Source organism: Colobus angolensis, unplaced genomic scaffold (genome assembly GCF_000951035.1).
Source record: "Colobus angolensis palliatus isolate OR3802 unplaced genomic scaffold, Cang.pa_1.0 Scaffold241, whole genome shotgun sequence".
NCBI lineage: Eukaryota > Metazoa > Chordata > Mammalia > Primates > Cercopithecidae > Colobus > Colobus angolensis.
The window spans coordinates 3380212-3407557 of NW_012115611.1; the positions used below are offsets into that span (position 1 = coordinate 3380212).

At 40.3% G+C, this 27346-nt stretch overlaps 1 protein-coding gene across 2 annotated transcripts in view; it reads left to right on the top strand.

Annotated features, from left to right (window-relative positions):
- The window catches only part of PTP4A1 (protein tyrosine phosphatase type IVA, member 1), a 61129-nt gene that overhangs the window by 23308 nt on the left and 10475 nt on the right, over nucleotides 1–27346 (top strand). The window contains exon 1 of one of the 2 annotated variants that reach the window (XM_011945632.1): nucleotides 26415–27118. The exons of the other annotated variant lie outside the window; for it this stretch is intronic. The gene's annotated coding sequence lies outside the window, so the exon portion shown is untranslated. Of the gene's footprint in view, nucleotides 1–26414; nucleotides 27119–27346 lie in introns of those variants that run through there. 2 annotated transcript variants of the gene reach the window in all.

Genomic DNA, 27346 nt, shown 5'->3' on the forward strand with positions numbered 1-27346 from the left:
AAGGAAGGAATTTCCAGTCTTGTCTTATACTTTTCCTGATCCAGCCCTGGAACCAGTCATTTCTCAATAAGGCCTGTTTCCTTTTAGGGGAAAATAGTATTTAGGAACCAAAATCTGAATATTATTAGACATGCTCAAAATGCAATCTAACACTCCAAGATTCATTCTAGCTTTCCCATGTTCCATATTTGTATCTACTTTTCTCTAGCAGTGAGAAACCTGGCTCTAAGAAGAAAGAAAAAAAGAAAGGAAAGAAAAATAAAAAGAAACCTGGTTCTGTTATTCAAAATATATTTACTCATTTTCTTAAAACAAGAATATCCAGAAAGTAGTTTCAGAGTTTTAAAAATATTAAAAATAGAACTATTATGTGATCCTGCAATCCCACTTCTGGGTATATATCCAAATGATATGAAATCAGTATGTTGAAGAGACATCTTCCCTCCCTTGATCATTGCAGCATCATTCACAATAGTCAACAAATAAAGAAAATGTAGATTTTAAAACGTGGATAAAGAAAGTCATATACATTATGTGTATATGCAGTATATATACACACACACATAGGAATAGAATTTAACCTTACAAAAGAATACTGTTCTTTGCTATGACATGAATGAACCTGGAGGACATTTTGCTAAGTGAATTAAACCAGGCACAGAAAGACTCTATGATCTCTTATGTGAAATCTAAAAAAGTGAAAATCATAGAAGCAGAGAATAGAATGGTAGTTGCCAGGGTCTGAGGGTTGGGGGAAAATCAGGAGATGTTGGGTAAAAAGTACAACATTTGGCCAGGCACGGTGGCTCGTGCATGTAATCCCAGAACTTTGGGAGGCCAAGGCAGGTGGATCACTTGAGGTCAGGAGTCCAAGACCAACCTGATCAACATAGTGAAATCCCATCTCCACTAAATACATAAAAATTAGCCGAGCATGGTGATACATGCCTGTAATCCCAGCTACTTGGGAGGCTGAGGCAGAAGAATTGCTAAAACCGGGGAGGCGGAGGTTGCAGTGAGTTGAGATCGTACCACTGTACTCCAGCCTGGGCAACAAAAGTGAAACTCCGTCTCAAAAAAAGAAAAAAAAGTATAGAGTACAACCTTTCAGTTAGGATGAATAAGTTCTGGAGATCTGTTACCCAGTATAGTGACTATAGTTAATAATAATGTGTTACACACATGAAAATTTTGAATAGATTAGATCTTAAATTTTCTCATCTCAAAAAAATTATGTAAGGTGATGGATACGTTAAATAGCTTTATTTCACAATGTGTATGTGTGTGTGTGTGTGTATATATATATATATATAAGCAGCACACAGTAAACCATAAATATATTTAATTTTTGTCAATTACGCTTTACACCTTTAAAAAGTTGAGAAAACATTCTTTTCTAAAAAGTTGTGGATTAAAGTAGTGATAGATGGTTTTCACTTATTTCCCATCAAAAGTTTATTTGAGCATTCTCCTTTCACAGGCACCATTTTGGCTCTGCCCTTCTCAGATATAATAAGATTAATCACACTTAAGAGAATGCCTTTCGGGAGTTCAGAAGTTTAAGGCTAGTAAGGGGGATTTTTTTTTTTTTTTTTTTTTTTTTTGCATGTGTGTGATGGAGTCTTCTTGTGTCACCGAGACTGGAGTGCAATGGTGCGATCTCAGCTCACGGCAACCTGCGCCTCCCAGGGGTCAGTGATTCTCCTGTCTCAGCCTCCTACGTAGCTGGGACTATAGGTGTGTGCCAACATGCTGGCTAATTTTTGTATTTTTAGTAGGGATAGGATTTCACCATGTTGGCCAGGCTGGTCTCAAACTCCTGACCTCGAGTGATCCACCTGCTTCAGCCTCCCAAAGTGCTGAGATTACAGGCATCTGCCTCCTTGCCCAGCCAGGGGAGGATTTTTTAATGCTACACAGACCCCAAATTTATTTCTCTGCCTTTGTTCTTGCTCTCTCCAACATTTATTTAAAAATCACAAATTTGATTTAAGGTTTTCTTGCTTAAAAGCCTTTAAAGTTCCCCATTATCTCATCATTTCATATTCCCTAGTATGGAATATAAATTCTTTCACAATCAGGAACTTGTTTCATTCCCTCTAGGCATTCCCTGTTTCTTTCCTGCCCACATCCCCCATATTCCAAAACCCACTATTCTGCCACAACTCAGCTCTGAGGTCGTAACCTCTTCATGAAAGCCTTTTTTGAATCCTAGGTCTCAATTAGATGACCCTCTCTGATTTCCCTTAGCACTTCTTATTTTCCCTACTATAGCACTTTCTTCTGCATTACTGTGATTTGTCTGTTATAATCTGAAGTCAGGCTTTGAATCCAGATTCAAATTATTTGCTATGTGACATAACATTTCTGCACCTCAGTTTCCTCATCTGCAATGTAAAGAAAATCACAAGATCTACCTCATAGGTTTGTTGTGAGGATAAAATGAATTGATATGTAGAACAGGCCTAGAATGGCACCAGGCAAGCACTCTAAAGTGTTCGCTACTCACAGCAGTATTTACATATCCTTATGCCACATTCCTACATAGGTGCGCTCAGTTTTTTGTTTGTCTCCATCGTAGCAGCCTGTGAGCTGTGTAGAGCCTGTGACCATGTCCTGTTTTTCCTTCTATTCCTCTCTCCAAGCACAGCCCAGAGTACCGGGGTACACGGTAGAAGTTCAGAAAAGGTTTATTAAGTTAATGTAAACACAACCCTGATTTAATTTTTGAAGGAAAATTTGTATTATTTTAATTATTTTTATGTACAGAAAACTCAACAGTGTACATTTAACCCAGCTTAGTGGCAAGTTCTTTAGCTTTTGCCTTTTCAAGCTTGCCGATGCAAGCCACAGACTTGGGACCCAGGACATTGCCTCCCCAGTGATGGTGGATCTCATTTAATCTGTCATTGTAATCCGTCCTGATAGCTTCCAGTAGCTTAGCCAAAGCGTCTTTGTCTTTGAGTTAACTTGTGTGAAGGCGACAGTGGAACAGGTCTTCCTGTGGACTAGACGGCCCAGTCTTGCCTTCCCCTTGGTAATGCAGTAAGGAACCCCCATTTTACCACACAGGCCAGGCAAGAAGACAACCAGCTCGATGGGATCCACATCGTGTGCAATCACCACCAGCTGAGCTTTCTTGTTCTCTACCAAGGTGGTGACGGTGTTAACTCCTGCTCGAAGGTGGTCTCTTAGTGGGGATGTCCCCTTTTCCAGCAGTTTTCTTTTTGGCCAGGGCCAACACCCTCTGTTTCTTCTTTTGCTTTGTCTCTGATCTGTACTTGTGGGCCAGTTGAAGTAGCTGAGTAGTTGTTTGGCGGTCCAGGGCCTGAGTGAACTAGTTAATTGCAGGAGGCACTTTCAGTCCCTTAGAGAGGATGGCTCTCCGCCGCCGCAACCTGATAGAGCGGGGCCATTTCATAAAGCCGGTGAGGTCTCTTTTGGGCTGAATGTCCTATCCAATGTCAAAATTCTTAGGCTGTTTCTCAAACAGGGGATTCACCACTTTCTTAACCTCCTGCTTCTTCATGATAGCAGGGCTGGAGCCACCTTCTTCCCCTTGGCCTTCTTTCCTTTTGGCAGGAGGAGAGAGCCTGATTTATTTTTAAAGATGATAAAATATTGACAAGATTTGAAGTTTTTTTTTAAAAAAAAAAAAGAAAGAAAGAAAACCTTTATGTAGTATATGTACACAATGGAATACTCTTTATCCCCAGAAAAATGGAATCCTGTCATTGGCAGTAACATGGATAGAACTGGAGGACATTATGTTAAGTGAAATAAGTCAGGAACAGAAAGTTAAACACAGAATGTTCTCACTCATATGTAGAAGCTAAAAAAAAAATTGTTGATCTTATAGAAGTAAAAACTAGAACAGGGTATACTAGAGGCTTGGAAGGGTAGAGGGAAGAGGAAAATAGGGAGAGATTTGTTAAAGAATACAAAATTACAACTACATAGGAATAAATTATAGTGTTCTGTAGCATTGTAAGATGCCTGTAGTTAACAATAATATTCAGTTTCAAATTGCCAGAAGGAGGATATTGAATGTACACAACATAAAAAAGTGATAAATGCTTGAGATGATGGATATGCTACTCTGATCTAATTAATCACTATAGGTTATATGTATCACATCACTATGTACTCCATAATATGTGCAATTATTATGTGTCAATTTGAAAAGTTTAAACAAATGAAAATATTGAAAGAAAAACTTTAAAACTGAGAAACGTGAGCCACACTAGATAACCCTCAGTGACTGGTTTTTTAATCTACATAATAGATTCAAAACAAAATGCTTCATGAGCCCCTCCCTGGATTGCAAGTAACGGCAGTGTGAAAAAAAGATGATGGGATTAATCAGAGATAATGTAATCAACCAGGGAAGAAAAGGTGTGGCCCCCCTCTCTTTCTGGAGTATAAAAGGAGTTGCAAGAGGCTTGGGTCACCATTTGGTGAGCTGAGAGTGAAACTGTAAAGGTTGAAGCATTCTTCAGACGACTCTACCTGAGGGTGAAGCTACAAAGGTTGAAGTGTTCTTCAGACGACTCTGCCTGAAGAAAGAACACTGCTACATCGAGGGGTGAGTAGGCCACACGAGCTTTCATGATAAAGGGCCTGTAAGAGCTCCTCGAGCCTTGGTTGGAGTGCATATGTGAATAGGAGGTTTGTTTTTAAACATTTCCATAGTGATATTGGGTTTTGGTTTGTTTTTTTGCTTGTTTTTGAATTGAGACAGGTTCTCCCTCTGTTGCCCAGGCTGGAGTGCGGTGGCATGATCTCAGCTCACTGTAGGCTTCACCTCCTGGGTTCAAGCAATTCTCCCTGCCCCAGCCTCTGAGTAGCTGGGATTACAGGCACCTGCCACCATGCCCATCTAATTTTTTGTTTTTAGTAAAGACAGGGATTTCACCATGTTGGCCGGGCCAGTCTCAAACTCCTGACCTCAGGTGATCCGCCTGCCTCGGCCTCCCAAAGTGTTTGGATTACATGCATAAGTCACTGTGCCCAGTCCCATACTTTTTTTTTAAATAATCTTTATTTTTGCTTTGAGAATCTAATCATACATGCTTGACCATAATTACCTGGACCTTTTGGAAACTGTTGATAGGTTTTTTTATTTATGAAAGTATTACAAGCCACTATGGGTAATTTGTTGTTATTGTTTGGAGATGGAGTCTCCCACTGTTGCCCAGGCTGGAGTACAGTGGCTCAATCTCTGCTCGCTGCAACCTCTGCCTTCCAGGTTCAAGTGATTCTCCTGCCTCAGGCTCCCAAGTAGCTGGGACTACAGGCATGCGCCACCACGCCTGGCTAGTTTTGTATTTTTAGTAGAGGCAAAGTTTCACCATGTTGGCCAGGCTGGTCTCAAATTCCTGACCTCAGGTGATCCCCCTGTCTCGGCCTCTTAAAGTGCTGGGATTACAGGCATGAGCCACTGCACCCAGCCGCTGTGGGTAATTTGGACAACAACAACAAAAAATAGAAAATAGAAAATAAAACATCCACAATTCATACTGATTTCACAAATAGTCACTATACACATTTTCACATATTTCTTTCCATGCTCTTTTTCCATATACAAATATTTTGTTTCAAAACTAGGACTCTATCATACTAAGTTCATTATTTCTAACATTGTTTTATGATCATAACCTTTTTTAAATGAATATTCTTGGGAGCTATGCTGTAGGTAGTTGCACAAGAGTCTTCATACAGATGTACCAGAACTGTATTTAACTTGTCACCAAAATTGCAAAGTAGTAGAGAGAATGTATATCTGTGTATGTCGATTGTATTCAAACCATTTTTTCCTCCAAAGTATACTATTCAACTTTGAACTACAAATTTTGCGTCATCAAATAAGTCCTCAGTAATTGTGTGATACAGCTTAGTCTAATGTAATCTGTTGATGTCAAAGCTCTGCTTTTAATACAAGGCTGAAATTTTGTACCCGAAACCATGCTTCAGGGCCATAAAGTAACAGGATGCTGTTGGCGACTTAGGTTCAGGTAGAATCTCCTGTGGTCACTGAATGATTTTCACACACAATTTTGGTCTCCATGACTGTATGTTTCAGTAGTGAAAGCCAAAGGTCAATGTGCTTCCTCCTTATAAATAACCAGTTACATGGGTGGCCTAAAAATAAAGTTCTTCTTGGCCAAGACAGGTTAATGAAAGCCAGTTTGGTATCCTGTCATGCAGTATAGCTATTTTAGTGTCTTAGTGTTGCTAAATTTGTCAGCTTTCCCTGGACATTAGCACATATTTAGATCTTGATGTTCTAACTAATGAATGACAGCTAAGGAATGTGTACGTTCCTGATAAAGAATTTATTGTATTATCACTGATTAGGTTGGGGGAGTTGGAATTTAGTATCTGTGTATAGAGGCAGGAAAGGTAAATTATGATTTAAGATTCACCGGATTGTAGGAGAGGAGAAAGGAAGAGGAAATTGTGTCATGAACATAACCAAACTAAACAAAACCATTGCCCAGCCTGGGATTATAATTATAATGGAGTACAATTAATGTAGTTGACTCAGGTTATTCAAAAGGTTATGACTACAGTTGTTTAAAACAGAAAATACGAAAGAAAAATAGCAGGGCATCAAAGTTAGTAGTATCAGTTGGCCTTATTTTAAGAGGCTTATAACCACACCTAAAAATTTCCAATTACCAATCTAGAAATTTCCACAGACATTGACTATATCTGGGGAGGGGAGGAGTAATTCAGTGCTTTAATTTAAATTTTAAAAAATTCAGAAGACTGAAAGCACAAATATTCAAAGTAACAGATGGTAGCCTCCTCTCAGAGGCAATAAAAAGACTTTACAATCCTCACCAGAAGTGTATTTAGTTATAATTTAGTTTTGCAGTTTTTTTTAAGTATATTCCATTACAGTAGAAATTTTCTCTATTCTTGTCAAGCTTCTGGTCTCTCTTAAACCTCAAAGCATATGAAAAGCATTCTATTCATGTTCTTTTATCATAATACTGGGAGTATCTTGTCCAAAACTTGACCATACACTTTCTTCTAGACTGAAGTCCCAAATCCTTAGAAGACTGTTTCAAGGGCTTTACTTCCACTGCCACATTACAACCTTCCAGGCCGAATTAGGTATCTCTCCTCAGTCTTCCCATAGCACACAGTAAGGAACATCTATTACATAATTTAGGCCAGGTGCGGTGGCTCACGCCTATAATCCCAGCACTTTGGGAGGCCAAGGTGGGCAGATTACTTGAGGTCAGGAGTTCAAGACCAGCCTGGCCAACATGGTGAAACCCCATCTCTACGAAAAATACAAAAATTAGACAGATGTGGTGGCCTGCAGTCCCAGCTACTGGGGAGGCTGAGGCATGAGAGTAGCTTGAACCGGGGAGGTAGAGGTTGCAGTGAGCTGACATCACATCTAGCCTGGGTGACAGAGTGAAACTGTCTCAGAAAAAGGAACAATTTATCAAGCTGTATTGTCACTGTTTACATATGGGTCACTTTTGGGGACAATCTTACTCTTATTTATGTTTGTATATCCACCTCTTAGGCAATGCTGGTGTATAGTAGATTTTCACAGAAATTATATCAGAATCATACAAGGAGACAATTGTGTTTTTAGCGTCAATGCCGGAAGTTCTGAATCACATGGTATGGTTTCTGTTAACATGTGGTTGATATCAGAACACAGCCAAGCAAAGCAGCAATTATTCCATGTATTCCTAGAAGATTCATACCTCCTTTTATTTTCATCTTTCCACTCCCAAAACAATTGCTGTTCATTTCTGGTAATATAAGAATAGTGCTAATTGACCCTTTCTTCTTCAAAGAAGATCTAGTTGGCTCAGCAAAGAAAATGGATTCTGTAGATCTTTAGAGGCTGCCCTGAGTAGAGGTACACGACTTTCCAGGGCAAACGTTTCCATCATTAGAGGATTGAAACAGATTTTTAGAATGAAACAAGGACCTTTGGAGAGTTCACTGGAAATTAGAATATTTAACCATTCAATATTCTTGTCACAGTCATTAGATTAGATCTAGACTAATAGGAAGGAAAATCCTTGAAATTCCTGATGCCCAAAAAGTATCTCCCTTTCTCCAGCGTCTACAGTCATCCATTTGTATAAATGACATGAGGCCTGGGTTACCGGGAAGTATTACTACTGCCAGCGTAGCTGCTGCTGCTATCATAGTTCTTGGCATCACAAAAAATCTCTGTGCCTATTGCAGTAGTTATGGAGGATTTTGTCTCCCTGAATGGCATATCAACTTTGTATTACCAAAGGCATACATCCACTCTGTCTAGCAATGATGAGCTACCTGACAGCAACAGTACCTGGGAGATTTTAGGATTCACAGACCCCACCTTGTGAATCGAAATCATCTCAAGTGCCTCTAAAGGGCTTGGAGGCCACAGCCTCAGAGAAATTTGTATATTAATTAATAGACCCATGGATCCCAATTTTATGAAAGGAACAATGAGTCTGGGAGTTCAGTTTTCAGTTTTTCGTTTTGTTTTCTTTTTGTTTTCAGATATGGTCTAGCTCTGTCACCCAGGTTGGAGTGCAGTGGCAGGATCTCAGTTCACTGCAAGCTCCGCCTCCCTGGCTCAAGTGATCCTCCCACCTCAGCCTCCTAAGTAACTGGGATTACAGGCATGTACCACCACACCCAGATAATTTTTGTATTTTTTGTATAGAGCTGGGGTTTCACCATGTTGACCAGGCTGGTCTCAAACTCCTGACCTCAAGTGATCCCCCTGCCTCCACCTCCCAAAGTGCCAGTAACACAGGCATCATCCATAATGCCTGGCCCAGTTTTAAGTTTTGAGTGGCTCATTTACTCGGTGAATTCTAATCTCTTTTTAAGTAAAACGGGATAGCTCCTCCCGATGCAGTGTTAGAGTCAGGAAGAGGTGCAATCAGATAATAAAAGGGAAATCATTTGAGGAGTTAAATTGCATGGAAATGCAAGGTTCATTTCTGTTATGAGGACCTCCCGTTGGCTCTGAGATAAATGCCACTTTCTGTGAGCACTTGGATAGGGCGAGTCACTTATCCTTCCAGAGCTTTTTTCCCTGAGGTGTAATTGGAGGATCTTCCAGGCCTTTCCAGCTCTACCTTTGCATGGCTCTAAAATTCGTTCATCTTACGTTTAGAAAAACTTTATTCCCCAGCACCATACTGCATTTGCTGCCTTTCATCACTCTAACAGCTTTTTAAATCTCAGCTCCTCCAAAAAGGCATGTAGATGTAAACATTTCACAATTTCCTTTTACAATGACCATTGCAGGTAGAAAGGCTGGGTTATGTAGTTACAGTGCTTTGCAAAGATGAAAACCATTTTAAAATAAAAGATAACTATGTAGAAGCCAAGAATTTTTAAAAACTAAGAACCTTAAGGGTCATTTCTAATGGTTTTCATAGTATCATAAATTGTGTGCATGGTTGCAGAATAAAAGCCTAATTAGGGTGTGACTATCACAGGATATTTGCCATACTGAGTGAAGTCCTGTAAGTACAGTAGCCACCTACCAGTCTTTCTTTTCCCAAAAAGGATGCAATTGAAGGAAAACTATTGTAAATACAGATGCTTCTTGACAACTTACAATTGGGTTATGTCCTAATAAACCCATCTTAAGTCAAAGAATATTTTAAGTTGAAAATGCATTTAATATCTCAGTACAGCCACGGCAAAAGTGAGACAATCATAAAAGTTGAATCATCATAAGTAGAGGGCCCTCTGTATTGTAAAATCTGTTCTTAAATAAGCTCTTTATCAATACCACTGATTGGTCAGTAATTTCAATTTATGTATAGATTACCCACTAGTCAACAGAACATATACAATTCACTTCTCAATTAAACTTTTTTTTTTTTTTTGAGACAGAGTCTCACTCTGTCACCCAGACTGGAGTGCAATGGTGTGATCCCAGTTCACTGCAACCTCTGCCTCCCCGGTTCAAGCAATTCTCCTGCCTCAGCCTCCCAAATAGCTGGGATTATAGGTGTGTACCAGAACACCCAGCTAAGTTTTGCATTTTTAGTAGAGACAGGCTTTCACTATGTTGGCCAGGCTGGCGAACTCCTGGCCTCAAGTGATTTTCCTGCCTCAGCCTCCCAAAGTGGTGAGATTACAGGAGTGAGCCACTGTACTTGGCCTCAATTAAACTTTAATATTATTCACCCTTTCTTTGGTATAACACAATAAAGATAATAGAAATATTTTCCCTAAATTTCCAAAAAGTTACTCCAGTTTTCAAGTTCACGTTTTGCAAATCTAAAAATCTAATCACTCTAATACAAGAAAACAATTTATTTTCTTAATTAAAAAATTTTTTTTACTGTGATTTATTTATTTTGAGACAGGCTCTTGCTTTGTTGCCCAGACTGGGGTGCAATGCCACAATCACAGCTCAAGGCTTCCTCCTGTCTCAGCCTCCAGAGTAGCTAGAAATACAGGTATATACCACTAAACCTGGCTTTTTTTTTCCTTGCCTGTGTGTGTGTGTGTGTGTGTGTGTGTGTGTGTGTGTGTGTATATATATATATATACACATATATATATAGTAGAGATGAGGTCTCACTATGTTGCCCAGGCTGGTCTCAAGCTCCTGGGCTCAAGTGATTCTGCCATCTTGGCCTCCCAAAGTGCTGGGATTACAGGCATTGAGCCACTATGCTCTGCCTAATAAAACAACTTAAAGATATTACAGCAAACTTGCCCTAGGTGTGCCTTGTTAGGTATTTTCTCAGGGCATGGTTTCTGTATGCCTCATCATGCATAATGGGAGGTTGATACCACAGGGGAAGTTAAGTCTAAAATTCTCTGAGCAAAGGCTTTGCCAAAGAGATCAGCATGTCACTATCGCTTTGGGTGAATCTGTACTACATCAATAATTTATTCCTGAGTCACTGATACTGCTTGTCACTTCTTGTTATTCATTTCAAAGAATAAAAAGTATGATTATTCTAAACAATAACGTAAAAGTGAGTTGTTAATCGGCTTTTACAAGAAATGCCCAAATATGACAAGCAGAAATTAGTAAACAATCTGTAGCACTTAGGTGATACTATCGAAGATAAACCCATCTGTTATCATCATCACTTCTTGATTTCATCCTCTAATCTCATTGTCTGCTGCCAGATCCTATTTCTCAGGGTTTCTGTTTTCTATCAAACACTAGCAGAGTCATCCAAACATCCTGAAATTAAGCATGAAACAATAATAGCATAAAATATGCTAGTTTCTTATTGAATACTTATTATGTGCCAAGCACTGTGTTAAACACAGGGAAATTAACAGAACACAGCCTCTGCCTTGGATCTTCAAAAGGTATGAGGGAGATAGATGATGTTTAAAAAATGATTATCATCATGCGATGAATGCTGCAGCAGAGGTATTTGCAAGGTACAATGGAAGTACAGGGAATGGAATATCTGTGTTGATGAGGAAATCAGGAAAATTTAATTTAAAAATTAATATTAGGTGTGGGCATGGCAGCTCATGCCTGTAACCCCAGAACTTTGGGAGGTCAATGCAGATGGATCACCTGAGGTCAGGAGTTTGAGACCAGCCTGGCCAACATGGTGAAACCCTGTCTCTACTAAAAACACAAAACTTATCTGGTGTAGTGTGTGTGCCTGTAATCCCAGCTACTCAGGAGACTGAGGCACGAGAATCGCTCCATATATATATATATATATATATATACACACACACACACACACACACATATATATGAATGAAAGTTGAAATGAGTCGAGATCGTACCACTGCACTCTAGCCTGGGCTACAGAGTGAAACTACATTTCATAAAAATTAAAATTAACATTAGGTTTTAAGGGAAGTAGCAAGAGAACATTCCAGGTACAAGGAATTGCAAATACAAAGCCATGGAGGTCTGAGAAAGTGTGACATATATGTTAGAAATCACGATTGGTTTCAAACATCTAGAAAGCATAATGGAGTGGAGCAGGAGGTAGGGCTATAAGGCAGTCATGATCTTGAAGAGTCTTAAATATTTAAACATCTTGCAAAAGAGTTTGGACTTTGTCTAAAAGTCAGTGTAGGATCATTGAAGGATTTTGAGAAAGAGGACAGCAAGATCAGATATGCATTTTTCAAAATGACGCTGAACATATGCTTTTTTCTTTTTTTTTTTTTTTTGAGACCTGTCACCCAGGCTAGAGTGCAGTGGTGTAATCTCGGCTCACTGCAAACTCCACCTCCTGGGTTCAAGCGATTCTCCTGCTGGGACTACAGGCACCCACCACCACTCCCAGCTAATTTTTGTATTTTTAGTAGAGACGGGGTTTCACCATATTGGCCAGGCTGGTCTCCTGACTTTGTGATCCACCCGCCTCGGCCTCCCAAAGTGCTGGGATTACAGGCGTGAGCCACCGCGCCCAACTACTGGATTAGATGGGACAAGACAAGTCATTGAATTAAGTTATTGAAGTACCACTCAGAAAATATTGTGGAAGGAAGTAAAAGGGGGAAGGAGGGAGGGATAGAGGAGAGAAGGAAACAGGGAAGGAAAGAAGCAGCAAATGAACAAATAATGCTTTTGACAGTAAAAAAATTGGAAGGAGGGGGACAGTTTCTGAGCCACTGCTCTCCAGTCTCAATAGAATGTGGTAACCAGTCAGACAGAAAGGAAGAAAAGGGAGGAATCTAGTAAGACTGCCATGTCTGTGGCTTGAGCACCTGAGGGTCAAAGTTTCCAGTCATTGTCTCATGGTAACAGTAAGATGAACAGGTCTCATGGGGGAAGAGAGATTATTGACTCAGTCTAAGCCATGTTGAATATGAGGTGCCTCAGTTCATCCCATGGAAATATATATACATCCAGAGCTCAGAAGAGAAGACTTTACTGGAAGCACATCTTAGAGTCATCACTGAATGTTTGGAAGTTGAGACCAAATAAGTCCTCTAAGTAAGTCTGAAACTGTAAAGTGTATGAGAATGGCAGAGAAAGAATAGGAAATATTCTTTAAAATACCAACACCTATAGAGCAGCGAGGCAGAGGAAGACAGGCCATCCCAGGGGCCCCCATAAATATAGGCAAAACAAGAGAGTTTCAAGAAAGAAATAAAGACATGGAATGAGTTTCCTCATCTGTCAAGTAGGATTGTCGTAAGACTTATATAATGCTCCTAAAGTGTCTATTACAGTGCCTGCACATAGTAAGCACTGAATAAATGTTGAAGGGTGAATAGCTTTAAACAGGACACATCAAAGGCCATAAGAATCGCTTGACTGTATGGAGGCATGAAGGATAGATCATTTTGCTCACTTTGCTCCCCTTATCAGTCAAAAGAACACTGGAGAGATGAATCACTGATGTTCACCATGTCCATTAGTGGGAAATTAACAAGTTTAACTTCACCAAAATCAGTTCACATTTACAAATAACATGCTAATGAAGAAAAATATATCTTATAAATACTCCCTTGTAACAAAGATCATTAAAGCTGTTCTACATTAATTAAAATGATCATAATATAATGATACCTGTAAACAGCAGGGACTTCAGTGGAGTTATTAGGGGAAGTGATAGTGTATAAAGTTATTTGACAGTTTTATTTCCATCCTTACTTGTAAAAACAGAAAATTTACTTTTCACAATGGACACTAAATAAAAGAAAAATGGCTTAAATAGCAGCAAAGAAAAAATCATTTGGTTTAAAAAATGAATTTCATGGCCAGGCGCAGTGGCTCACACCTGTAATCCCAGCACTTTGGGAGGCCGAGGTGGGCGGATCATGAAATCAGGAGATGGAGACCATCCTGGCCGACATGGTGAAACCCCGTCTCTACTAAAAATACAAAAGTTAGCCAGGCATGGTGGTGTATGCCTGTAGTCCCAGCTACTCAGGAGGCTGAGGCAGAAGAATCACTGGAACCCAGGAAGCAGAGGTTGTAGTGAGCCAAGATCATGCCACAGCACTCCAACCTGGGTGACAGAATGAGACTCCATCTCATAAAAGAAAAAAAAATGAATTTCACAGCCAGACATGGTGGCTCATGCGTGTAATACTAGCACTTTGGGAGTCTGAGGCAGGTTTGCCCAGGCTGGTTTCGAACTCCTGGGCTCAAGCAATCCTCCTGCCTCAGCCTCCCAAAGTACTGGAATTACAGGGGTGATCCACCGTGCCTGGCCAGAATGGTGTTTTTTCTTGACAACAGCAACCCAGGATGGACATACCAAGAATATATACTATTGTCAAAGATTAGGGAGTGGCCTCATCCATGAAAGACTAAGGAAGGTACCTCATGGTAATGTACTTCATAACACATCTAACCAATTTCCATAGTTTTCATCATTTACAATAGTGCCTCCCAATAAAAACAAATTACTTGAAAAGTGAAAAATACCAGCCTGGCAAACATGGGGTAACCCCGTCTCTACTAAAAATACAAAAAATCAGCCTTGAGGCAGGAGAATCACTTGAATCCAGGCAGCAGAGGTTGCAGTGAACTGAGATCACACCATTGCACTCCAGCCTGGATGACAAGAGCAAGACTCCGTCTCAAAAAAAAAAAAAAAAAAAAAAAAAAAAAAAAAAAGAAGTGAAAAGTAAAAAACAAAACACAAAGCCTTTTTTTTTTTTTCTCTTGAGACAGAGTCTCATTCTGTTGCCCAGGCTGGAAAGCAGTGCACACCATCTAGGCTCACTGCAACCTCTGCCTCCCAAGTTGAAGTGATTCTCCTGCCTCAGCCACCCGAGCTGGCATTACAGGCATGTGCCACCATGGCCTACTAATTTGTGTATATTTTTTTAAGTAAAGATGGGTTTTTGCCATGTTGACCAGCCTGGTCTCTAACTCCTGACCTCAGGTGATCTGCCCTCCTCGGCCTCCCATAGTGCTAGGATTACAGGTGTGAGCCACCGCACCCGGCCACAAAGCCTAATTTTTGAAATTAAGTTCGATGGAAATAAAGTTACCCTGTCAAATTGCTGTAAAAGTTTTTAAATGCTTGCTCTTGATTTCTATGCTTATCTCCTCTCAGATCAGTTCGTAGATTGGCACCAGTTCACAGACTACAGTGGGAGTAGCATTAGTCTAGGGAACAACTTCTGTTGAAATAGCCATCAGAATGAAAAGGAAGGGCAGATTTTCAGTAAAGTATTGCGTAATCATATTTTATGATTCACTTTTACTAAACTCATGGAAGGATGACATATAAGCCCAAATGCCAGTGCATTTGTAATGGAATAATTCCTTTACAGGATCAGAACATGTAGGAAGCCAAATTAATAATTGACAGCTTGTTTGTTTAGCAAAGAACCAGAGAATAAGAAAGTAAATAACCTTAAGGGATATTTCAAGGCCATGAGTGCAGCCTAACAGAGTAATGGAAGCAGGGACTCTTACAGTTAAGCCACTGGAATTTGAATTCCAGCTGCATCACATAATACTTGTATGACCCTAAGCTTTCTGAGGCTGCATGTCCTGATTTTGATAATGGGGATAATATCAATCTGGAGAGATTTATGAAAGGATTAATATAGTGCTTAATACAGTAGCCAACACATAGTAAGCACTCAATAAATGTCAGTCAATGTTATTAATACTATCCTAAAATAAGGTATATTTCTACAACAACCAGCATGTTTAGTACAGATTCAATGCCTCTTCCCTAGACAGTGCCTGATAAACACTGACAACCTTCAAATCTTTAGACCTTTCTCCTCCGTGTAGCCAGTCATCATCTTCCTTCTGTTCTCACAATCTTCCTCTGGGCAGATAAAATAAAATTGATTTTGTTTCGCTTACAATCACATTCCAGGGCAGCCTCCTTTAGGTTATACCCAAGTCACCTTGGGTTTTAGATGTTTCCAAACGTTTAGAGGCAATTTCTTGGTTTATAGCCACAAGCATGATATATAAACAACTTTAAGTTCCCAGGGAGCTTCTCACTGGTTGGGCATTATATTCTCACATTTGATGGCTAATAAATACACATTGAAAGTAAATTATAATCAGATTAACTATCCAAGAACATGGAATCACAATGAAAGTGGTTATAATGTTTTTGACAATTGCTGTCAGGTTAGGATAAGATGGTGTTTCTATCTCTGCTGCAGAAAGCACAATAAGGCTACAGACCTATCAGTGCAACCTCTTTGAGCATTTATCTGAAATCTTTTTTTCCCCAACTGTAAGAGCAACATTTTTGGGAAAAAATTACAAAATATAGGAAATTACAAATAAAAAATTGTTCATCATTATATCACCCAGTGACACCCATAAAGTATTTAAATGTCAGTTATTACCTGTTAACATTTTAGTTTATTTCTTTCTCTTTTTCATAGTGTTGTTTCTTTTTATTTAATATTACAATTATTTAATTATATGTTAAAGACATTAAGTTTTTTTTTTTTTTTTTTTTTTTTTGAGACGGAGTTTTGCTCTTGTTTCCCAGACTGGAGTGCAATGGTGTGGTCTGGGTTCAAGTGATTCTCGTGCCTCAGCCTCCCGAGTAGCTGGGATTACAGGCACCATCCACCACAGCCAGCTAATTTTGTATTTCTAGTAGAGACAGAGACAGTGTTTCTCCGTGTTGGTCAGGCTGGTCTCCAACTCCTGACCTCAAGTGATCCAACTGTCTTGGCCTCCCAAAGTGCTGGGATTACAGGCGTGAGCCACCAAGATACTTTTAATATCTGAAAAGTATTTCATTATATAGATACTTTAAGTGATATCACTCACTATGAGTTGATTTTTTAACTAATTTCTATCTCAGAGTCTGAATATTCTAACAAATTCAACAAAACAGTGCAAATATGTGTTTAGCACATAGCTTGGAAAACAATAAGAGCACAATAAATTTGAGCTATACGTGCCATTATAGTAATCTATCAGGAGTTTAATTGTTCTCTTAAAACCTAAATACACAGTTTTTAGGAGTCCCGCTGCTGTATTCTCAAAACCCTCAGAAATAGTGTCTTTCTCTAAGTATAATTTGAGTGCCTTTATTTATTTTAAGTTTCTGGTTTATTCCTTACAAACATATTGCTAATGAAAATGTGAAATTATGGAACTTTTCATCAGTGTGCCTATACATTCAGCACCACAACATAAAATAGGCTCAAAATCATGGCTTTATATCTCTGGCCTTTGACAACAGTTTGGAGGCAGTGGGGCATTTTGTGATGTAAATCTTCTCCATTGCATTTCTGTATTTCTAATCTCTCCACTTTCTCTGACTCCACTGTCCTGATCATAGTCAACAACAACATTGTCTTCCATTTGACAAGGGAGGAAATCTCAAGTGTTGCACCCTGTTAAAATCATTCTACTCTAGGGCCTTCTCCAATCCATTCTCCACAGAACAGAAAAACAATTTTCTTAAAACACATTTCCTGATATGTGGTGTGATTCACTGTCAGTGAAATAAATCCAAATTCTTTCCATGGCCTGCAAGGTCCTGCATGATCCAGTCCCTGCTAGATGCTGGGCTTATTTCCTTCGCTTGTATTGCTGCAGTCCCTCAGGTCTTCCAACTCCTTGAGTACCACCAAACTCCCACCTGAAATTTTGTGTTGTCATTTCCTCCACCAAAAATATCTCTCTTCCTCCCCCTCTTTTTGTGATTCACTCTCATCATTTAGATCTGGATCTCCTGGGAGACACCACCCCAGACTTCACTGTCTAAAGTAAGTCACCCCAGTCATTCTGTTGACCTCCTTCACAGCACAGATTATAAATATATTCTATGCTTATTTACTTGTTATTTTCTCTCTTTCCTCAACTGTATATAAATTTCACTGGGGCAGAAAACATGTTTATGTTTTTCATAAGATAGCAGAGTGGCTGGCATATGCTAGGCATTTAACACATATGTGCTGGGGAAGGAGGGAAGGTTGACAGCCACAGCTGTGGATGTAGGTGAAAACCCCAAGGAAAGTGGAAGTGAGTCCAGGAGGCCCTAGGACAAAACTCTAGTGAACACCATTGTTAATGGGATTGAGAGACTAAGAACCCTGCAAAGAAAACTTAGACAAACTGGGAATGGGATGCCCTAATAGAATTTTATGTGGGAAAATAATATGATAGAATCCAAATAAATAGTGGTTGAGTATTTATTATGTGCATTAATATGTCTGAGGATTAAAGAAATACATTATAGGACAACTATATTTAATGATGGCTCACGCTTGTAATCCCAGCACTTTGGGAGGCCAAGGCAGGCAGATCACTTGAGGTCAGGAGTTCGAGACCAGCCTGGCCAACATGGAGAAACCCCTTCTCTACTGAAAATACAAAAATTAGCCGAGTGTGGTGGCAGGTGCCTGTAATCCTAGCTGCTTGGGAGACTGAGGCAGGAGAATCACTTGAACCCGGGAGATGGAGGTTGCAGTTAGCCAAGATCGTGCCATTGCACACTCCAGCCTGGGTAACAGAGCGAGACTCTGTCTCAAAAAAAAAAAAAAAAAATTTCCAAAGGCTTCTATACTCATTTTCTCTTTTGTTCATTATCTTCCAACCATGAATGGAGCTATAGAAATACACGAAGATGGCAATGTTTGTTGAACATCCCTAGTTAAAAAGCAACTGTGTCAGGATAGGAAAAAAGCATGACTATTGTAGCTTTTGTTAAATAAATATTATTATGCTTGCAGGAAATTGTTCAACAACATTTCTCCTTATGTAAGGCCTGCCCCAGTAATGCTGCTTAGGTCAGTGTCTGTCTGGATTATCTGCAGCCTAAATGCCAACTCTGTAAATTAAACCTGTCAAGTGACAGCTTTGCCATAGCATGCATATCCAACCTTTAAAATTTATTTATACTCCATTCCCTTTCTCTAGCCAGATTAAATTCTCCTTTCCTAAGCTATTTTTGCCTCAGTTCAGACTGTGGCATAATTCAACATGTTCTAAACAATCACATGGAGACTGTGGCCTTCCTGATTTTCAATTCCCAAATGATTTTTATTCAGGCTATAGAACAGCAACAGAAATTTCACCAAATTTGCTAAAATAAGAAGAGTCTTCTCAAACCAGATTCCTCCAGGTACCAGTAGGCAAATCAGTCATGAGTTATTTATAGATTCATAATAAATCCTTTATTCAGTGCCCCAAGGAAATGGTGACTTTCAGCATGCAAATGAAAAGTATTCTCTTACTAATCAATCTGTCCATCATTTCTTTTTTGTTTTTCCTTGAGAGAGAGAATCTTTGGTCTGTTGCCCCAGATGGAGTGCAGTGGCATGATCACAGCTCACTGCAGCCCCAAACTCCTGGGTTCAAGCAATCCTCCCACCTCAACCTCCCAGAGAGCTACATCTACAGGAATGCACCATCATGCCCAGATAATTTTTTTTTCCTTTTGTAGAGACAGGGTCTGACTGTGTTGCCTACATCTTAATACGCATACTAAGTCCTTAACATGCATACTAAGCTCCTACAGAAGTAAATACTATATTAAGCGGCAGAATTACGAATGTGAATACACATTCTCATTTGATTTGGAGACTACCTAGGCAACTTTCAGGTTTATATTTAGATTGATTACAATTAGACATGAAAAATAAGGGACAGAGAATGGGCCTAATAGAGATTGATTCAAGAGAATTGTTTCTTAAAATAGACTTTAAAAAAATTGTTCAAAACTGCCTTAATCAATTTTACAGAAAAAATATTACCTCAAATGGTTTGATTTGATGACTTGATAAGATGTTACTTCTGATCCAGCAGGATTCATTTCTTAAGGGTACATTTACATCTGTAGTACCCTCCTAGGTGGGTGACTGTTTCTATATATCTGACTCTGAACAAAACACAGTAGCCCACAGGCAGCTATTGACCTTTGGACTTTGTCTTTAGGCCAGATTCCTTAAAAGGCTTGTTGTGACAAGTTTATTTGCTCATTGGAAATTTCTGTGTCTAAAATTCCCACTGAAATTAGGATGTAGCACTGCTACAGCGCTTTGATTATTCATCAAAACTTATTCGAAAGACTTTTGATGAAACTTTAAATCAATGTCTTAAGGAAGAATATTAAGTCACTTTTTAACATAGAGCATGTTTTAGTTTTGAATAAAATTTAAGCAGTGCAAATTATATGTTCATAGAGATTCACGCATAGGCATACCTTGGAGATATTGCAAGTTCAGCTCCAGACCACCACAATAAAACAAATATTACAATAAAGGAAGCCACATGCATTTTTTTGTTTCCCATTTACACTATTTTGTTGTCTGTTAAGTGTGCATAGCACTATGTCTAAAAAATGTACATACCTGTTTTGTCCCACTGAACCCATAGCTGGAGTTGCCTTAAAAGCAGCAGCAGGAGAATTCCTGCAAGAGAGTACCCCAAACCATTTGGAGACAGGACTGGTTTGAGGTTTCAATGAAAGAAGCTCCAAATGCCAGAGTGATCAGTCCAAAACATTTATTAAAGGAACTTGCAGGGTGTTGCAATGTATCATTGTGATGGACAGCAAGAGAAAAGTGTTGTTTTACCCACATAAGTCTGTAGTCAGGGGGTGAGGTGATGCAGTTTACATGAAAATTTAAGGAATTTGGCTCAGGGTCGGGGTCAGTTTCTTTCCAGTAAACCTAGATACTATTATCAGTGCCTGGGAAAGTTCAAGCTGGTTTGGGTTCAAGCCAGCTGAGGAAAACCTATGGCTATAGCTGGTGGGTCACTGTGATTTTGGTCAGGACACAGAAAGGAAGTGGGGGAAACGGGTACCCTACAATACCTTAATTTAAAAATACTTTTGGCCGGGCGCGGTGGCTCAAGCCTGTAATCCCAGCACTTTGGGAGGCCGAGACGGGCGAATCACGAGGTCAGGAGATTGAGACCATCCTGGCTAACACGGTGAAACCTCATCTCTACTAAAAAAAAATACAATAAAACTAGCCTTGCGAGGTGGCAGGCACCTGTAGTCGCAGCTACTGGGGAGGCTGAGGCAGGAGAATGGCGTAAACCCGGGAGGCGGAGTTTGCAGAGCCGAGATCGTGCCACTGCACTCCAGCCTGGGCAACAGAGCGAGACTCCGTCTCAAAAAAAAAAAAAGAAATACTTTTGCTAAGAAATGCTAACAATCATCTGAGCCTTCAGCAAGTCATAATCTTTGCTGTTGGAAAATCCTGCCTCAATGATGATGGCAGCTGACTGATCAGGGAGGTAGTCGCTGAAGGTTAAGGTGGCTGTGGCAATTTTTTAAAATAAGACACTGGAGTTTGCTGCATTGATGACTCTTCACAAAAAATTTATCTGTAGCAGGCAGTGCTGTTTGATAGTATTTTATGCACAAGAGAACTCCTTTCAAAGTTGTAGTCAGTCCTCTTAAAACTCGCCCACTGCTTTATCAGCTAAGTTTATGTGATATTCTAAATTCTTTATCATTTCAACAATGCTCACGGCATCTTCACCAGCGGTAGATTCTATCTCAAGAAACACTCTCTTTTCTCCTCCATAAGAAGCAACTCCTCATTCATTCAAGTTTGATCATAAGATTGCAGCAATTTAGTCACCTCTTCAGACTCTGTTTCTAACTCAAATTATCTTGCTATTTCCACCATACCTGTAGTGATTTCCTCCACTGAAGTCTTGAACCCCTTCAAGGTCATCCATGAGAGTTGGAGTTAACTTCTTTCAAACTCTTGTTCATGCTGATATTTTTACCTCCTCTCATGAATGTTCTTAATGGCATCTAGAATCCTTTCCAGAATGTTTTTGGTTTACTTTGCTTAGATCCATCAGCGGAATGACCATCTATGGCAACTTATAACCTTATGAAATGTACTTAAATATTAAAACCTGAAAGTCAAAATTAATCCTTGATCTCTGGGTTGCAGAATGGATGCTGTGTTAGCAGGCATGAAAACAACATTAATCTCCTCATACATCTCAATTAGAGCCCTTCAATGACCATGTGCATTGTCAACAAGCAATAGTATTTTTAATAAATCATGTTTTATCAGTAGGTCTCAACAGTGGACTTAAAATATTTAGTGAGCCATGCTAAACAGATGTGCTGTCAAGCAGATTTTGTTCTTCCATTTATAGAGCACAGCAGAGTAGATTTAGCATAATTTTTAAGGGTCCTAGGATTTTCAGAATGGTAAATGAGCATCTGCTTCAACTTAAAGTTATCAGCCACATCAGCCCCTAACAAGAGAATTGCCTGTCCTCCAAAGCTTTGAAGCCAAGCATTGACTTCTATAGCTATGAAAGTCCTGGATAGCATCTTCTTCCAATATAAGACTGTTTTGTCTACATTGAAGATCTGTTAATTAGTGTAGCCACCTTCATCAATGTTCTTGGCTAAATCTTCTCAATAACTTGCTGCAGCTTCTCCATCAGCACTTACTGCTTCACCTTTCATTTTTATGTTAGGGAGAGGGCTTCTACTCTTAAACCTCATGAACCCACCTCTGCTATCTTCAAACTTTTCTTCTACAACTTCCTAACCTCTCTCAGCCTTCATAAAAATGAGGAGAGTTAAGGCCTTGCTCTGGAGTAGGCTTTGACTTAAGAGAATGCTGAACTCTAAAACTTTCTCCTTATCAACAATGAGACTGTTTCACTTTCTTATCATTCCTGTGTTCACTGGAGTAGCACTTTTAATTTCCTTCAAGAGCTTTTCCTTGGCATTCACAACTTGACTGTTTTGGGAATGAGGCCTAGTTTTCAGCCTATCTCTGCTTTCAACTTGCCTTGCTCAGCTTAATCATTTTTAGCTTTGATTTAAAGTGAGAGATGAATGACTCTTCCTTTCACTTGAACACTTAGAGGCCATTGTAGGGTTATTAATTGGCCTAAATTCAGTATTGCCGTGTCTCGCTGAGGGACTGGCCGATCAGCGGAGTCGTCAGAATATATACATTTATCGAAAAAGTTTGCCATCTTAAATGGGTACAGTTTGTGGTGGCCCAAAACAATTCCAATAGATCACTGTTCACAAGTTGACATAATAGATGTAATAATAATTTAAAAGTTTGAAATATTGGGAGAATTACCAAGATGTAACACAGAGAACATGAATGAATACATGTTATTGGAAAAATGGCTCTGATAGACTTGCTTGACAAAAAGCTGTCACAAACCATCATTTTGTTAAAAAAAAAACAGTATTTGCAAAGCACAATAAATGAAGGCATGCCTGTATACTACATATTTATTTTAATAATCATATAAGAAAATTAATTGGATATAAAATAGACTGTTCTAAAACAGCAAGAGGGAAATAAACTTTAACAATGCTGACAGGAGCCATGGCATACTTGAATTTTTAGGACTCTTGTTAAATATGGGTATGGGAACTTAACCTCTGCACTAGTATCCAGACACTTACTAGATTATGGCCCATTGGGGTATTTGCCTCTATTAAGTATATTTGCTAGACTGTCATTATATCTTGCAATCTAGTGTCTTTTTCTAGGTTGGTATTGTCCCATTTAATCTATTATTGCAATGATATTACTCTTGCTATATTAAATGTTTTTATCAGACTTCCTTGTAGCCCCAACCAATCTGAGAAGACTGAAAATCAAGGAATCCTTCACTCCTTTTGTAAACTTGGTATAAATGGAATCAATGTTTACTAGATCTGCTGTTCTGATAAAGATTTCTCTGTTCTTCTTCATCAAGATTTGCCAGTCTTCCTCTGCACTCTTGCCTTCTGCAGTCTTTCTCATCTTCCATAAAAATATTCCTTATAATATTCTTTTTTTGAAATGAAGTCTCACTCTGTCTCCCAGGCTGGAGTGCAGTGCCACTATCTCAGCTCAATGCTGTCTCTGCCTCCCGACCCTCCAGTGAGTCTCCTTCCCCAGCCTCCCAAGTAACTGGGATTAGAGGTGCCTGCCACCATGCCCAGCTAATTTTTTGTATTTTTAGTAGAGATGGGATTTCACCATGTTGACCAGGCTGGTCTTGAACTCCTAACCTCAAGTGATCCACCCACCTTGTTCTCCCAAAGTGCTGGGATAGCAGGCATAAGCCTGTATGCCACTACACTCAACCTCCTTATAATATTCTTCTAGTCTTATTTCCCAGCCGTTGGCTCTTATGTTTTAAATTGTCAGTAGAAAGTCCTGCCTACCGTGATGAGGTCAAGGACACATGTTTTGCTGAGAGAAGTAACTTCCAGCCGAGAATCTTGTTTAGCAGGAGGGAAAATCCTCTATATTAGAGCTTCTCCTGGAGCTCAGAGTAAGCACTGACTTTTAGAGGTGTTTTCTCACTTTTTGATGTCTGAAAGCACTATTTTCCAGTTTGTTAGAGACCCACTTTAAAAAAGTACAGGTGCTAATGCTCTGAGTGCAAGTCTGCAAGGGTTAGTGAGTCCTCAAATCACAGAAGTCTCCTGACCACTGTTGGGATGTTCTACTGTTCTCCAAGAATTTGCAGCTTAAAAGTATTAAACTAAATACAGCAGACATCCTCAGCATAGCAGTGAACCACAATGGCAGCTGACAAAGAAGCAGGAGCATTTAATGGACTGGTCAGCAAGACCACACTTACGTCTTGTTTAAAATGTGTCCTTTCCTTTGGAAGGCTGAGGCAGGCAGATCTCTTGAGGTCAGGAGTTCAAAACCAACCTAGTCAACATGGGGTTTTCTAAAAGTACAAACAAATTAGCCAGGTGTGGTGGCAGGTGGCTGTAATCCCAGCTACTTGGGAGGCTGAGGCAGGAGAATCGCTGGAACCCAGGAGGCTGAGGTTGCAGTGAGCCAAGATCGTGACACTCAACTCCAACCTGGGCAACAGAGCAAGACTCCATCTCAAATAAATACATAAAATAAAATAAAGTGCGTCATTTCTCTCAACAGCAAAAGCCTTATTTTTTCATCCTTTAAATATATTACTTTCATCGTGAGAAGCTAAGACCCCCAGGCCAGTTGAGAATTTGAGAGGTTTTAGAACTTGATGAGCATAGTTGACTGGATACTTCGTGTCAGCACTGCTTGTGGTAATTACAGGATCTGTGGATCACAAGGCTCACAACTTGTATCACAAGTTCTACAAGAAAATTGGCTAACACAGATTTGGCTCTGTTAATCATTTGCTGAGTTTATATCTTGTCCCACCAAATGTATTTTTTGAAATGCCATTACATGAAAAAGTTTCACTATTCCAATTATGTGTGTTTACCAACTTTTGGAGTAAGAGTGGCTGAATATGTGCTTTTTAACTACACTATTATATACATTGGCCAAGCTTTTTATATTAACCCTATCCATGAAGTATCACCAATATTTTCTCCCAGTGTGAAATTAACATTTGTCAAAAGCCTTTTGCCATATAAAAGTTTTTAGTTCTTATATATGATGAAATCTGTCCCTTTTTTTCACTTGAGTTCTCCAGCCTGCTTAGCTTTGCCCCTACCACCCAAGATTTTTTTTTAAGCTTTCTATATTTTTTTAGAATTTAAGATTTTAAAGTCTTTACTTTTAAAAATCATTTATTTGTAAAGGGACATATTTCTCAAGTGTGCTAGTTTCTCTTGATTTTAATGGATTAAAATGTGTCCTAGGTGAGTCATTTTCTTCAAAATGACGATTCGTTTTTGTTCCTTTGAAAGTCTGGCCCAGGATTTTTTGTTTTTTGAAAGTTTTTATTTTACTTACAGTGTTAAGGAAGTTGAATAACTATACAACCAGAGTCTCTAAATAAATCCTAGGATGCTGCAGCGCACTGAGAGAGGACAAAATTTGATCCCTAAAGACCTCTCCAATCTCATACTCGGTGAAAATAACAAACAAAAGGCTTCAGTGTTAGTGGAAAACTGAGTTGTTCAAAAGCAGGTAAAGGTCCTGTTTACTCCTTCCCCAGAGCTGAGGAGAAAGGGTTTTCAGATTATAAATAACAGAGTTGCCCTTGTATGGCACAGAACTGCGATAAGACTTTACTTCTTAGGGGCTTAAATAATGAAGTCAGTAAAAGAGGACTGACAACGAACATTAAAAAACGAACATAAAGAAGAGCTTTAGCTTTGACGCAAAGAATTACATCAGTGCTTGACAAAACCGAAGATTCTTAATTTCTCAAAACACTTTCTTTAAGCACTTCCTAACCTTTCATTATCTGAGACAACATATCAAGTGAGCAGCAGTACAAAGGATGCATGTGATTTCGAAATGCCACAATTGAGCCAACTGCAGTTGCACGCGTACGTAGTACAGAGGCGTGATCAAAAAAAAGAATATAGGGAGCACAGGGCTTCGTCTGCATCGAAAGATACTCTCCCCATCTTCTATAGCATTAAGTTTTGCGAAGGTAAGTTTCTCCCCGCTTGAAAGCGCCCCCAGGGACAAGAATTCATCTTGACCAAGCCTAAGGCCGTGGCATGCAAGGTGTTGAGTCACCGGGTACAGCGGTCGTGCGACATAAATATTATTTGATGACGAATGCACTCGGGACCCAGGTGCCAAGGTAAACCACTGGCAAAGATGACCGTGGTTAAGTAGAAAATAGGGTCGACACTGAGACGCGGTTCCAGCCCTAGAGGGATTGCATTTTACGATTCAGGCAAACTTCGAGTCTCCTCATGTGACATGTGTGCACTCCTGGCTGGTTTTAATTATGAGAAACGTGGTTTGCAGCAGGAGTCCTTCCAGTCGATAGATCGGAATCTCTCTCGCTCCCACCCCTTCTTAACCTCAGGCTTCCTGCATCCCGGAGTCCTCCCTGCAGCCCCTTCCCTCCCCCGCCCGGGGGATGCTCCGGTTCGGCGCTTAGCCATTCATCAACCGGTTCACACCGGCGGCGGCCGCCGCGGAGTGACGTCTGCGGGGGGCGGGTCTCCGCCCCCGCCTGTAGTCTCCCGGCCCGCGGTTCCAGGCCGCGATTGGTGGCTGGAGGGTTGCACGTCGCACCGGTTATAAAGGGGAGGGCTTGTGACGCAAGGGCGCCTCGGCGCGTGTATTGGCTCCTTCGGCTGCGGGCCGGCTCGGCTACGCGCTCTGCTCGGAGCCGCTCACTGCATGGTAGAGTCTGGTGCCCCCGCCGCCGCCTGCATCGCCACCACCGTCGCTCCGCCACGACCACCGCCGCCTCCTGCCCTGCAGCCGCCACCACCGCTTGTGTCGCCGCCGCCTCGGGACCGGCTGTATGATTAGGCCACAATCTTCAATGAGTAAACATATTCCTGTGAGTAGCCGTCGCATCGTCGCCTCTCGGGTTGGGAATCCACGACCGGCCCCCCTATCCCTGCTGTCGCCTTTGTTCGGAGCCCGGCGTCTCCTCCAGGTTGCCCCGGGTTGCAGTTCCGGTGGGTCCCGGGTGGGAGCGGGCTGGTTACGGCCCTGTGGCCGGCCGATTGCGGCCGGCTGTGCGGAGGCAGACGCCGGGCCCCTCGGGGCTGCAGGGTGGCGGTTG